Source organism: Trematomus bernacchii, unplaced genomic scaffold, assembly GCF_902827165.1.
Source record: "Trematomus bernacchii unplaced genomic scaffold, fTreBer1.1, whole genome shotgun sequence".
NCBI lineage: Eukaryota > Metazoa > Chordata > Actinopteri > Perciformes > Nototheniidae > Trematomus > Trematomus bernacchii.
The window spans coordinates 16,709,865-16,723,747 of NW_022988043.1; the positions used below are offsets into that span (position 1 = coordinate 16,709,865).

The following is a 13,883-nucleotide window of genomic DNA, read 5'->3' on the forward strand; positions in this document are numbered from 1 at the left end:
AGGTAGGCCATCCAGTTATTTTAGCCGGGCCGGCTAAAATGATTGGTTGTACTTTTTACAGTACTACGGCTTCCACAGATGACATTTTTTTTATGGATTTTTTGTCAAAGCACTTAAGATATTCATTGCTATCGGGATGTTAAGAGCATTCCATGGAATATAACAAAAAGTGTATCTCGAGCCGGTTTCTCAAACTTACCTACCCCACCTTTAAAGTATGATCCCAAATAAATGCTATGTGTAATATAGTTAAATACAGGGAGACTGTTTTATTTTGAGAACTCAACTTTCAAACTCCCCTACTTTCACTCTGGCTTTTCAAATGGCTCCTTTTGTGTCTGAAGATGGCTTTATGAGAGGAAGCTGTTGTCTTCTGATGGTAGACTTGATAGCCTCTTCTGCCCTTAAGGCCTTTGGAGTTGAAGTCTCCTTCAGTGGCATCTGCCGAGGGTTGTTGTCTAAGTTAATTGAAATTCTTGCCAACCTGTATTTAAGCTGATGCACCTACCCTAACTGAGACATTACAGAAGAACAAGCAGATATGTGTGCAAAACTGTCTTATTGAAAATCTCAATTCTTCCCTGAAATGTCCCCTTGTTGTGACCTGGATAGGCTTCCATTCTGTTGTTTATACCATTTGGAGAACTGTTAAAGGTGACAGTCGCGCATGCTTCAACTTGTTGTGTGTGAGATCGTGTGTGGGACTGGGGAGGGATGTTGTTGTGACCATAAATAAGAGGAGGTACTTTTCTGTGTAGCTGGGATTAACCCTGGCTAAACCTTGAAGTGTGTTCCACAAAGATGTTTAGTTTCCTGGTATGTTAATCCCTTTTCTTTCATTCCTGCCTCTCAGTCATCATGTGCTCTTTGTACCAGAGGCCATCAGTAGGGATAATTGACATTCATTTATTTAAAATTGAGTAAGGAGTAATTTGTCATACTCCTGCCTACCTTTTTAGGGCTGCACGATTTTGGGAAATCTAATTGCGATTTTTCTGACAGATATTGCGATTCGATTTGCGATATTTGTTTTTAAGCGACCGATTTAAGTTTATTGTAAAATGTGGCCATATCTCCGGCTAGGAAGGTCGTATCGACGTGCTCCCGTCTCTAGCACCCCTGCACCCCAAGCTACGGGTGAAAGAACTAAACTTACATGAATCTTCCGTTGGGTTGCTTTAAAGTCAAGCTTCAGTTTAAGATTCACCCTGTAATCGATGTAGAACATGTGATGGAGCATTACTAACTCAGATGGTTTGTTTCACCAAACCATCTAGGAAAGCTCCATTGGAAGCCATTTGGAAAGGGCAGGCACTTTCAAAAATACTTGGCAGGTGATTGGATCAATCTGTCTATAACCTTCTATCATGGGCCACTTCTGATTGGCTAACAATGGCTGGTACACGTGGAGCACAGCACTTCTGATTGGTGTGAATGACTGAAAAAAATAAAAATCTATTTTATTTTTTCTTTGCGATTTGATAATTGCATCATTTCAAATTTCGATTTAAAATCGATTAATCGTTCAGCCCTACTACCTTTTTGTACTTTAATACCTACAAAACGGTTTGGAATTAGATATTTTTTAGACTAATCTTTCATAAACATGCATCAAATGCTTTTGTTGGAGTTGTACAGACCTCGTATGAAGGAGGGTCAGTATCATCGTCACCTTTGTTTGCAGTATATCAGAATTGTACTTAACTCTTTCTTGATCTCTAGAGAGCTAATGAGTTGATCCTGTGAATCAAGTGAATTACACACTGAGAGAAATGTCTCACTGCTGAAAGAGGCGTGCTGTAGACCATTGTTTTGGTATTGGACCACAATGGGAGGAGTGGCAGAATAATGCGCTGTTGAGGCCAGGAACCACAAGCCACTATAATCATCTTTCACTGCCTTACCCATGCTTCAAGGTGAATGCAGATCATTTTCACTTGTCTTCAATGTCGAAATGCTGATGATATTTTGGCAAAATGTAACCTTCAAAACACGAGCAACACGTTTTAAGATCACAATCTTTATTTCTTAATAATATAACTCTGTTAAAAAAATGTCCCCCTCAGTCTTACCTTTGTGCCACAATGTTCAGGGTCGTTTAAATAGTTTTTGTTTTACTGAATTCCTATTGTACAGAAATTGTGCATCGTTCACTATTCTGTAGCATTGTGTGCATATTTAGAACTGAACCAAAAGTCTTCTAACTGCTCCATTTATTTGATTAAGTCCTGCACAATACTTAGTGTGTTCTTTTCCCCCTGGATCTGAAATGCTGCAGGAATGACAGAGATCAGTCATTTGTATTTACAAAACTTCCACATCAACCTTTTGTCAGGTGGAAGTGTCAGTCGAGTAGAAGCAGCTCACCTTCAGCTAGTCATTATCCCTTCAGAAATACTCGTGAATGAAAGGCAAGCCGCCTAAAAAGGGAGGAGTGAACAATCCTGCCTGTTTCTTGCACGTTAAGCAGGACAAGGCAGGTGCAAGGAGAATTCAGGGCTCACTTGATACTGTGATAATCCCTCAGCTATGCAGGCATGCCCAGACTTTGTCTGTCAAGTTGAAGCATTCCACAACAGAGCAAATCTGATTCAGTTTAGACAGAACTTGACCCTTATCAGAAAAGCTAATCGGCAGTAATTGGGTGGACTGCCAGCCTTGTTTACCAAAACGTAGTGTAACGTGAATGTTACTGAAGTTTCATCTCGGAGCCAAGTTGCTATCGCCTGACAATGATTAAGTTGTTCACTTTCTCGTATACTGGCTGTGACCTAATCCAATCCCAACTCTATTCTTACATCTTAAATTGCTAACCGGACTGTTAACAATAAGAAGGGGACGCACAAATAAAACATTGTCTCCTCTGTCTTCATTGGGAACCCCAAAATATAACCCCTTGCTCCGAAATGGATGCATTTGTTGTTGTACTCAAATTTCAAAAAGTACTTTCTAAACGACACCGGACCCGACTCGGCTGGTAGTTACTACCTCTTGTTAAAGTCGGGTTTTCTCTTTGTACAGCCGCCATTGTATCTATGCGGCTTTTGTTTGACAGGAAATTGTTACAGCAACATCACAAAACATGTTTACACATGTTAACTTACAGGTTAAAGAAACAATATGTGTCTTTCTTAATCAGCTTTTATCTAAGCTAGTCAATCACATCAGGTTATCATTTTGTCCTCTCTAACTCTTAGTAAGAAAGCAGGGGAAAGTTCTGCTGAAAATGTTGTTGAACTGAGCTTACATATTTGTATCAAGAATCAAATTAGAGCCGAAACAATTTGTCAATTTAATCGGCAGTTTTGATGGATCATTTAAAAAAGTTAGTATTTCAGCACAAACACGTCACTGCAGGCTTTTAGAGTTTTTGGTTGTGAGTTTTTATAGATTAAATGATTTATTTTGAGCCCTATATTTAATTGTCTATACGACACTATTAAAGCCATATTGCTCAGTGGAGCCTTACATTTAAATATCACTTTATTGAGAGGTGGGCTTTACAAGAACATCTTGTGAAGCCTCTTCACCCAAAGACTGTTGGAAATGCCCCCCAATATCTCCCATTATCCTGCACAGACAGAGCTGTTGGATTTGTCTCCTGCCGGGGATGACACTGTTTATGGCTGAGAGCACCCGGACCCCCGACCCACTGGTCACCAGCCGGCTCATGTTACAGGCTCCCTCACTGGCTGGTATTGTCAGGTTACAATGTGTGTGTGTTTAGTCTTGGAGAGGCTGTGTTGTGATTGGCTCTTGCTCTGCCATGTGAGACAGCGTTGGTTGACGTATACAAGTCCATTCTCATTTCTCTGGGACGTTCTCTCCATGGTTCTACTGGTAGCTGTCTGAGATGCAGCTGAGGGAAAATGCAATCACACAACACCTTTGACTCTTTTCAGACCTGCAGGTGAGTGCAGAACCTGTAGTTGGTTGCTCATGCAATGGTTTCATCGGTTTCTTTATTTTTCATTTGCAAGCCCTTTGTTTGCACTCAATGCAGCATTGAGCTCTTACCATTTAGACCATCACTTTCAAGAGAACACTGTTGAAATGCAATTTTTCTAAATAACTTGCATGTTTGAAAATTACTTTAAATTTGAACATCAAACTTGGTGTTGGTATTGTTCTGATTGTTTGGTATATCGGGGAAAATACTGATGATCCAGACCCACACAGTGTATGTGAGTTGTGGTGAACTGGTTTAAGGGTCTGGTCAGGGACTTGGGGGTTAGGGGTGTTTGTTGTTTCTCCAGCTGCTGCTGGACTCACTCCCAGTGATGATCCAGTCACTCTGACCTTATGGCTGGCAGAGGCTCCACCTCTCTGGACACCTGACCTGTTTGTTGTGGTTTATACAAGTTACAGTTGTTTGCCTTTTTGGTTCAGTTTTTGAATGCTCGTGCAAAAGCTGTCGAGCTTTGATTCCGACAATAAGCCAGAACAAGTGGCGCTTGGAGGAGACAGACGTTGACTGACTATTCAAAAAGCACCCGGATCATCCTGGGCCTTGGGCCTATAGAGCATGTGCACTTGAGTTTTCCTTAATGCCGCCAACGATCCGCTGGTCTCGGCTCAGTCGGATGAATGGACAAGTGAAATAAATCTGGATTTGCATTTGACATCTTTTAGAACATAAGTAGTTTTCAATGGACAGTTGATTTACTTAAAGAATATATCTACTGATTTACAGCCATCTCTTTCCCAATGTAAACCACCGGGTTCAAAAGTATATTTGGGTAAAAATGATGTCATGGATTACAACGTGGTGGTGTAGTGCCACTGTGCTGCAACAATGCACATTTTCTTTAACCTGTTAAGCCCTGAGCCTGTTTTTCAGGTCTCAGGCTCGAAAATGACATTTCCAGAACAAATGACCATATCTTCCCTTCTAAAAGGGTTAAATTAATAATCTTTTTTTTTAATGATAAACCTGTGAGTTGGATGTAGAAAAGTCAGAATCAATATAGATGTTTTTTATTTTAAAGAAAATTCAGATTTTACATAGTAAAAAAACTTTAAATTATAGAGTCCGTCCAAAAAGTATTTTTTACTTATAGTGAAAACTACCCTTGGATGATGGTAAGGTAGACTAAAAGCTTTAGGAATCCAAAGTACAACATATAATAAGTACCCTGTATCAAGATTGATGCAAAACAAGTGACATTTGACCTTTTTAGAGAGATTTAGCAAAAAGAAACCACTTCTGGGGTTATTTGGGTGGATTTTCCATATCTCTGGCCCCCCTTGCTCGATTTTGATGGTTGACACCTCTTTCTGACCGTTAGAGCCAATAGAATCGAAGGGGGAGGCTCACACACACACTCATTGTGAAACGAAAAGGTGGGGGCTTCGCGCATGCAGTTTTGCATCAGTGAACCTATCTCTAGCTTTGACATCTGGAAACAGAAAAGCAGTTTTAATGCTTATGGATTATCAGAAATCATTTCAAAGGGACACAGACACAGACACATTAGATTAACCTATGGATTAACTTCAGCAGCATTTTTATCATTTTAATGCCATTGAAGACCACTTTGGAGAGACTACAGAGCCAAGGTAAAAATGTTATCATTTTTAGCTACCTAGCGTCACCTGTTTTGATGTCCGTTTTTGCTTATAATGTCGCAAATTCGTATAATTCAGTGATAATGTGGGTACCCATCGATTCTGTGTCACCTCACGATGTGAAACGGTGTCATGGATGTAGAGAAGAGATAAATAATAAGGTTTTGTGAGTGATTTTCGGTGCAGTAAGGTGTTAGCATTTTTCGCTTGTTGCTAATTCAGAGGCTCAGTGCTAGCATTGTGGGTTTTCTTTTGAAAAAAAAAAAAAAAAAAAGATCAGTTAGATGAGTTTCTTCCCGTTACATGGATATAAAACATTCATAGTTTTATTAAATGAACATGCCCTCAGACACTGTTTCCTGCAAGATGTTGCGGCAGTGCCCCGGTACCGGGGTCTCTCGGGCTTAACTCTTAGAACTTTACTTGGATCAAAGTAAATATCTGATGTACGCTTGTCATGCAACAAATACACCAGTCTAAAGGCAACAGCACTCTTAAAGTGGTCATTAAATCCAAAGCAAAGCAGTGTTTTTCCAGTCTTGAACTTCCATAAAAGCTGCTTGTGGCCACATGCCATTTAATTTGGTGTATAAACATCTTCCCGAAAGAAGAAGGTGGGGCGTTCCTCAGTAAACTGTTAGACTGCAGCAGTAGATGGTTTCCTCTCGCGGTCATTGGGGCTCTGTTTACAGTGGAGATTGACTCCCTGGTGACTCCATTGATCTTATCTGCTGTGGTCAAAGCTTCTGTGCACATGCACATGAATGCCTGCTGTCAGCAGCACAGCACATGGAGAGCCATTTTTATTATCAAGCTGTGTTTTCGTACGAAAGCCGCATTTTCAACATCCCACAATAATTATAGTGAGAAAATACTTGTGTGTTCTGTTATCAACACATGGATGACTCAGTGAATGTGTAATAATTAGCACTTTAATGATATGAGAAAATAGGTTTTTCTTCATACTTTGTAGTTGTTCTTTTTACTTGAACTATTTACCTACATTTTTTTTACTAAGAGTGCTGCTGTATTTCAATTGAAGAATGTTGTCTCCAATGTTTGGCTGCGTGAATTTTAGTCCTCATCACCATGCTTTGGTGAAGTCGGCTTGACAATGGCCCCGCACCCTCTCTCAGGTTTCAGTTTCCACAAAGTGAGGGGCAGATCCCCATGGCAACGATGTCCACAGGTTCACCGACCTATCCCATGTTCCCTCTCTGTGGAGTGTCGAGCACACGGTCGCCTCCTCTGCCAGGTGCATGTGAACGAAGGATGGGCATTTGTCAGGCTAAGACAAGTTGTCTCAAGACGGTTTTTTATCTGTTGTGCAACCATTACTTGTTTTCTACTGTGTATCTAGCATGTCACCTTTCTCTCAAGCACTTTGTTTTCCCTCTTTGAGAAAGGGCTGTGTTTATCTGTTCATTCAACTTCACTAGACTAGGCTTGTCCCAATGACTACTTTTTGTTGGATGATAAATTGTCAAAGATATAATTGCTATTAAATGATCTTGGTCATTTTAATACCATTTGATGCCATTCAATTGAATTATAAAATACTAACATTGTAGTGCAATTACACAAATTTCACCTGCATTTTTTAGTTTGCCTACTTTGACTTGTATATAGTAATACCCATAACGGATAGGGATCATTTTGAATCTGGTCCGTCTACACTACCAGAGCAAAGCATGTTGCTGCTGCAGATAACTCAACAGCTTCAAATATAAATCCTGCTCACCGGTATTTTGTTCATATCATTTGTTCTAGCTTGCAAACGTTGTCATTGTTTAAAATGTCAATCTTGATGAGCTCTTTTCATGGAGAAGTAGCCTCAATCTTCATTTGGGTAGTCATCCCGGCTCCCATGAGAAGGTTTTATTGGGTTGTAGCAGCAGATTAACAAGCTGTTGAAAGTCGGCCTGTTTTTGTTTATTCAAATAAGAGATGGTGCTTTCTCTTTTTAAAAACTCAGCTGGGTTTAACATTTGACCTGCTGGAAAGTAAGATGGGTGTCTAGTCAAGAAACTGCAACATATGGATCAACAAAATAGCATGTAGTATATATTTTAACAAAACGTGATTGACATTTCTTTGAAGTAATTGTTTAATGCAGAAACATAATTGAGTAAATCTCCTACTACACAATGACCTTCTCACTTCAGTCATATGGACCCGGCTTGGTAACTGCTACTAAATGTAGCCAGCTAGCTCCCATATAGTGCATCAACAAAGCCATAGCAGCTAATTACACAACCAACTGCTGTAAGATCAAATACACCAACAATCTATAATTGAATTAAAGATACAAAGTAAACTCTAATAACTTGTGTTATTGTTAGATTTAATAATATTCCTCATTGAGATGATTTGAGATTTGAAATAATATAAAAAGAAATGTATCGCATGACAAAAAGCAACACACGGGTTGGTTTCTGGTTGCGTCTTTACTTGACTGGTCTGAAAATAAAAACCCTGCATTAATAATTGATTCATCTGACATCATAGAGAGTGATGAGGATCACTTTTTAAACAGACACTCTGCCATGTTTCACTACAAATGTAATGAGTTAATGACTGTACCTTTTTTTTGTTTTTAATCGCTTGATCATTGTTTATTCAGCTATACTGTCTCTTCCTCTCTCGTCTAGTTTTGCATATTAAGTGACATCTGCCACCAGACCTGTCCACCAGCAAATGCTGATTGTTCCGTTCGTTCAGCGTTGCTGAAATAATAGCAAAGCATGGATCAGCAGGCAAGTCAATATTTGTTCATGGACAGCGCCTTCTGGACAGTTTGTGTGTGTGTTCATTGGAGACGGTTAGTAATGTTAGGATTGAAAGATAGTGCATCATGTAATTCAAGTAGAATGCTATGTAAAAAGTTAAGTAAACTGAAGCTTCAGCTTACACATTTTTTTTTAGTCACTACGAGTAAATTACTTTAAACTGCTACCTTTTTTTATTATTATTGAAGAAAAAAAACAAGAATCCCAAGTAAATACTTAACTTGTTGAAACATGAAAACATCTTAAGCATGCCAGAAAGTAAATGGAGGCACTCAACAATATTAAAATAACTTGGGTAATTACATCTGTTTACATTACAATAGTAACAACACACTCTGTTGATTAAATATATGGCTCCTGTTTTAGAGCTGTCAATACAAGCTTGAAAAAACATTTCCGACCATTTTTGACAACACTGAGAGAAAGGTTGTTTCTATGATCCCAAAGGTGATGGTGAAAATTCCCAGAATACCTTGAGTTAATCCCTTAGTTTTGGTAGAAGTGGGATCCTCCCGGCACACAGTGTTTCCAGAGGAATGTTAGTGCTATTGTCGACCAGGATGACTCCCACTGGGAAGACAACCCCCCCGCTCTTCCTCGCCCCTTCACTGGCAGAACAATACAATGTGTTGTATTATACGTATGAAGGCATGCTACTGTTTTCGTAGCCTATGACCCTGTGACCGCGAGCAGAGACTAAGATCATGAAAAGGATGACACGGAAGTCATTAGTTAGTCCAACAGATAATACAGCTTCCTGTGCTCGACCACGGCTGGGAATTCTCACCGACAGTTTATAAACACACAACTATTTTGTTACTGGACTGGAGCAATACTCACACGTTATCTATAAGATAAAGCATTGTAGGAAATTGGCATGTGGTTTATTACATATAGTACTGTATGTCAGTCTTTTATTCACAAGTCTTCAGCTGTTCTGCCTTTTATTTGAGACGAGCATCCATTTGCTATTTAACAGCTTCCTGAAGCTGTTGAAGTTTACCGTGTGAAGACGAGGGAGTTTCTTTGTTGTCGTCCTTGGAGAATGGGAACTGCCCCAAGTGTCTGTCAGGTTGTCTCACCTCTTCAAGATTGTTTGGGGGTGAGGTGATGGAGTGGTTTTCCATGTGTACTGTATATAGAGGGCTGGGTCTTATACCTATTTAGTACCAACACAAACGGCACATAATATCAAACTGAGTAACAAAAGCTGAAATAAAGCAGATAGATGTTCTTGTTTTAAAGCGTTGACTGTTTTTGGTCATGGTTTGGTGTCTGAAGCTCCTACCCCACTCTCTCTCTTTGTTGTGATATTTCCTCGTTGCTCTCCCCCATGGGAATGAATTAGACTTTCAAATTTGGGAATAAAGTGGCGTGTGGACAGCTTTAAACGCTGTCAATGAGGATGCTAACGGGGATAGACGGAATAAAAGGGTTTCCCTTTTTGGAAGACCCCCCCCCCCCCACACCTTTTTATCTCCCCATCTCTGTGGAACAAATCATTTAGCTGCCAATTTAATGGGATTAGTCCCCCCTCCCTTTCTCCCTCCCTTTTCTTTTCACATGCTTGAGTCCATCCTTCAGCTCGTCTCTTTTGGGACGCTGCCCCTGGAAGTAGATTATCTCGTTGCAAAGCTTTTATTGAGGAAAAATTGTGTAATGAGGATTTCAGAACTTCAGCCACCTCATTTGGCTTCTTAATGCCTTCTGAATTTCTCGCAAACAATTCCGTTTGTGTAATCTTATAGTTAATGTCGGGTTTTTTTTGCACCCAAGGCCAAATAAACACTTAATTGTTGCAGTTTGGTTGCATTATCATCAGCGTGATAGAGAAGGGATAATGGCTACCCCCCTAGATTAGTATGCGTGATATCCGCCATGATAAACGACATTGAGGCCAGTTAATCAGGCCAAAACACTGATGTCACAGCATTAGGCAGTCTGGCCCTGACCTTACCAGTGATAAACAATGAGGCCAGCTGAGAGCACACTGATATGATCACAAAAGGGTTCGGGCCAGCTGAGGACGAGGTACTCCACAGATGGACTTGAATATATTTAACATTACATTGAAATGCTTTTTTGTAAGGATTACAGAGCACCCTTCAATTAAATGAATTTAGGCAAATAAAGTTGAGGCCTAATAATTAAAGGATACATCAGAAAGTGAAAAGGAAATTAAGCTTATGATGATGTAGAAACAAGAATGAAAGGAGAGGCTTTATATTCAATGGGACTCGGTACTGTGGATAAACATCAGTTATTGAAACTCACTGTACTAGCTAATGTATCCTCTTGGATTGTTCAGTGGTGAAGTTACGTTAAGACTCACTGTTTGTTAAAAAAAACTGGACTGACTGTATTAAAAAAACTGATTTGTGTTATTAACCCCTGCCTTATTTGTAAACCATTCCTGTTTGGTGGAGTGGTTTGAACTAGACTGTAACGATAACAGTTATGTGGTAGTCTATAATCGAATCCTTAGTTTGAACTCCAGGAGGTTTAAATGGCTAATAAGATCCACAATAGATCCTAGATTCTGGACAGATTTTTGCAAAGTCCCAAAAACAATCCAGCATCTCTGTTTAACGATTCAGCTGCAATGGGTTTCATGCTCATCTTGTGCTTTAAAGCCCCATGAGGCTGGCAGGTGTTGTGACGCTTGGACGTCTTTTTGTTCCCAGGACATGGACCGTGGCACAGCTGGGTCTGCGGCCCCTGGAGATAAACTGCCTCTTGAGGGAGTTCTGATTGATTTTATTTAAAGAGAGCTTTTTGTAAACATGGTTCTGTATTTGTGTTATTTTCACATGGCTGTAAAGGCCCTGACACACCAGGCAGTCACCAGAGAACTCGCCGACGCCGACTGTTGCGTCGGCGAGTTCTCCTGCGTCTTGGCCATGTGTCGCACTGGAACACACCGCAAAGACTTCAGCCGAGCACGTACGAACTGCGCATGCGTGAGTGGCAATAACTCTCCTTACCAGCAGGCGGCGGTAGTGTGTATTCGTCATTCAAAAGAGGCAACAACCGGAAGACAGAGAAGAAGAACAGACTGTGATATAAACAAACAACAAATAGCGTGTGCGTTCCATTTTCACTCTCGTCCATCGAAAACATGTTTCGTGCGGTACTGGGGCTATCAGCCATTGGAGTGTTGCTTGTGCAAGACATTCTCAAGAAACGGTGGCCGTTTCTCAATCGCGAGGATATTGGCTTCCAAGCCAATATTTCAAGGATGCTACGTCATTGAGTGCCGCCGAAGGACTGTTCCAATCTCCAGCATACTTGGAATTCTACCGAGGCCGCGTCCTTGGTTTGGGGGAAATTTCGAGGCTGCACATGGGTAGACTTCGCGTCCTTAAAATCCCCACAATGCTTTGCACATGGACCAATTTCCCCAAATCTGTGGCGGAAGATGTATGGCGGGGCCTCTCATATGACGCACACTTGCTAGCCTGTTCCACTCTTCGTTTTCCGAATGCCAGGAAGTATTCTTGCCTTGCTTCTGAAGCAAGATGCTCGGCTCGGCTGTGCTACCAAGCCAGCATCCTCGCGATTGAGAAACGGCCAGTCTCTCAAGAGGCAGAAGCGAAGAATTAGGAGAAACCGCACTAAATGGGTGAAATCATGGATACTACAGCGAGAAGCTCATGGGGCGTTGTGATATTTTTCTCAAGCTTTGGTAAAGTGTATTCTTTGAATGCAGATTTGGGTTCTGCCCGCTCTGTATTAATGTCATGTGGATTTTCCTGTCATGTTGACAGGTTATCATCATGTAGGTGTTGATAAAAGCTCATTCTAATGTTGTGTTATGTGTGTATGAAGGTACGAAATAAAGTTTTGCATTGCCTATCCTGCCATTTGTGTTTGTTTCTTATCGCTGTGTGATTAAAAGAATAATGTGCCTACATAACTGTCAGTTGCAGCCCTAGCATTAGTATTGGTTATAGTAACAGCTACAACATTAAAATACTTCTAGGCAGATTTAGGAGGATAATGGGAGAATGAACAGAGGGGCATCTGAATAATAATAATAACTTTATTTGTATAGCACCTTTCATACAGGGGATTGCAGTTCAAAGTGCTTTACATCAGTAAAAAATAAGACATAAAATCAGTGTAAAACAAGCAGCAAAGCATAAAGTGGGATAAAATAATGCATATATATATATATATATATATATATATTGATTGTAATCCCAACAGGCCACCTTGTTTATGGTTTGATTCAGTTTTAGTAGAATATAAAATACATGAATGATGAAATGAGCACATAAAGTGCAGACATACTATAAAATCACAGTTGATAGACCTGCATCTGATGATCGCAGTGTTCTGGCGGGTGTGTAGTTTATTAGAGTCAGTAATGTCATAATGGCCACTTCTTGCTAAATTTACATTTCCATGTGATGCTTTTATCCGAGGCGACTCACAATAGGTAAATGAACAGCGGTAGACAGTATCTTATGTACTTAGACGCTGTACTTAAGTACTTGGCCTCTCTCTGAGCGGTGCCGGTGTGGTTTCTTGGTCCGACTGCCTGTGTCGACGCATGGCCGATTCAACATGTTGAATCGGCCATGCGTCGGCCGTGAAAGGCCAAATAAGGCGTTTCACGGCCGACTGTTCGGGACACACCAAATTGAGTTTGGGCGACAGGGCACGCTTCGTCGTCCGACTAACGAAGACGGCCGATTTCGGCCTGGTGTGTCTGGGCCTTTATGGTCACTCTCATTCCTCGTGTTATAATGGTTTTAAACGGGCATAAAGGGGAGTAAAAGCCCCTTGTGAGCATCACATAGAATTCATACTTACTGTTATTATAATGCTGTTCTGTAGCATGACTTAAAAAAATCAAGTGTGTAATTGAACATGTTGGTTGCTTTGCTTACAGATATAGGCTACGTCATATACGTTAGCTGGAGAAAAAAGTTTGTAAACTAACTAGGAAACCTTTCAACCAAAGTGAAGGTCAAAGATAAAAATGTTGAGAATTTTTTTTTTCAAAGTCGCTTTGACCTTTATGGAAAACCCTTATCTGTTGCTCTTATCTCTTTTCCGAAACAACCCGCCTTCCCTATCCAAGAAGCTTTGCATATCATTTATTCAGCTTCAAAAGTATAATTTTCTTAACGCATAAAGGAACACTTCGTCCTTCAGTTTATCCTAAAAAGTCACCAAATATGGATGAATCGTCCCCGATGCAGGATATCCGGTCGCATGCTTGCGTGACAACTGCTAAAAGAACGTGTCCCCCATTTAAATGGCTCCCCCACTCCCACCATGTCTATGTAGCTTTTGATCATTAGGGGCTCCAGAGCAGCATCTCTATACATTAGTGTAACCCTCCTACCACCACCTTCCTTTGGCAGTAATCCAGAGCAGTGTGACTCATTAACACCATCATTAGTCCACTAGGTCACGTGTTCATGGCGAGCCAAACAAAAAGAAGTTTTAATCAAGACAGACGGGTTCGGCTCTAAAAGCATTCCTGACATAGTTATGTGTTCAACCAGCAGACTC

At 40.6% G+C, this 13,883-nt stretch overlaps 1 protein-coding gene across 2 annotated transcripts in view; it reads left to right on the forward strand.

The window, feature by feature from the left end:
- kank1a (KN motif and ankyrin repeat domains 1a) overlaps positions 1-13,883 on the forward strand; it is a 51,152-nt gene that overhangs the window by 3,373 nt on the left and 33,896 nt on the right. The gene's annotated exons all lie outside the window — the stretch shown is intronic.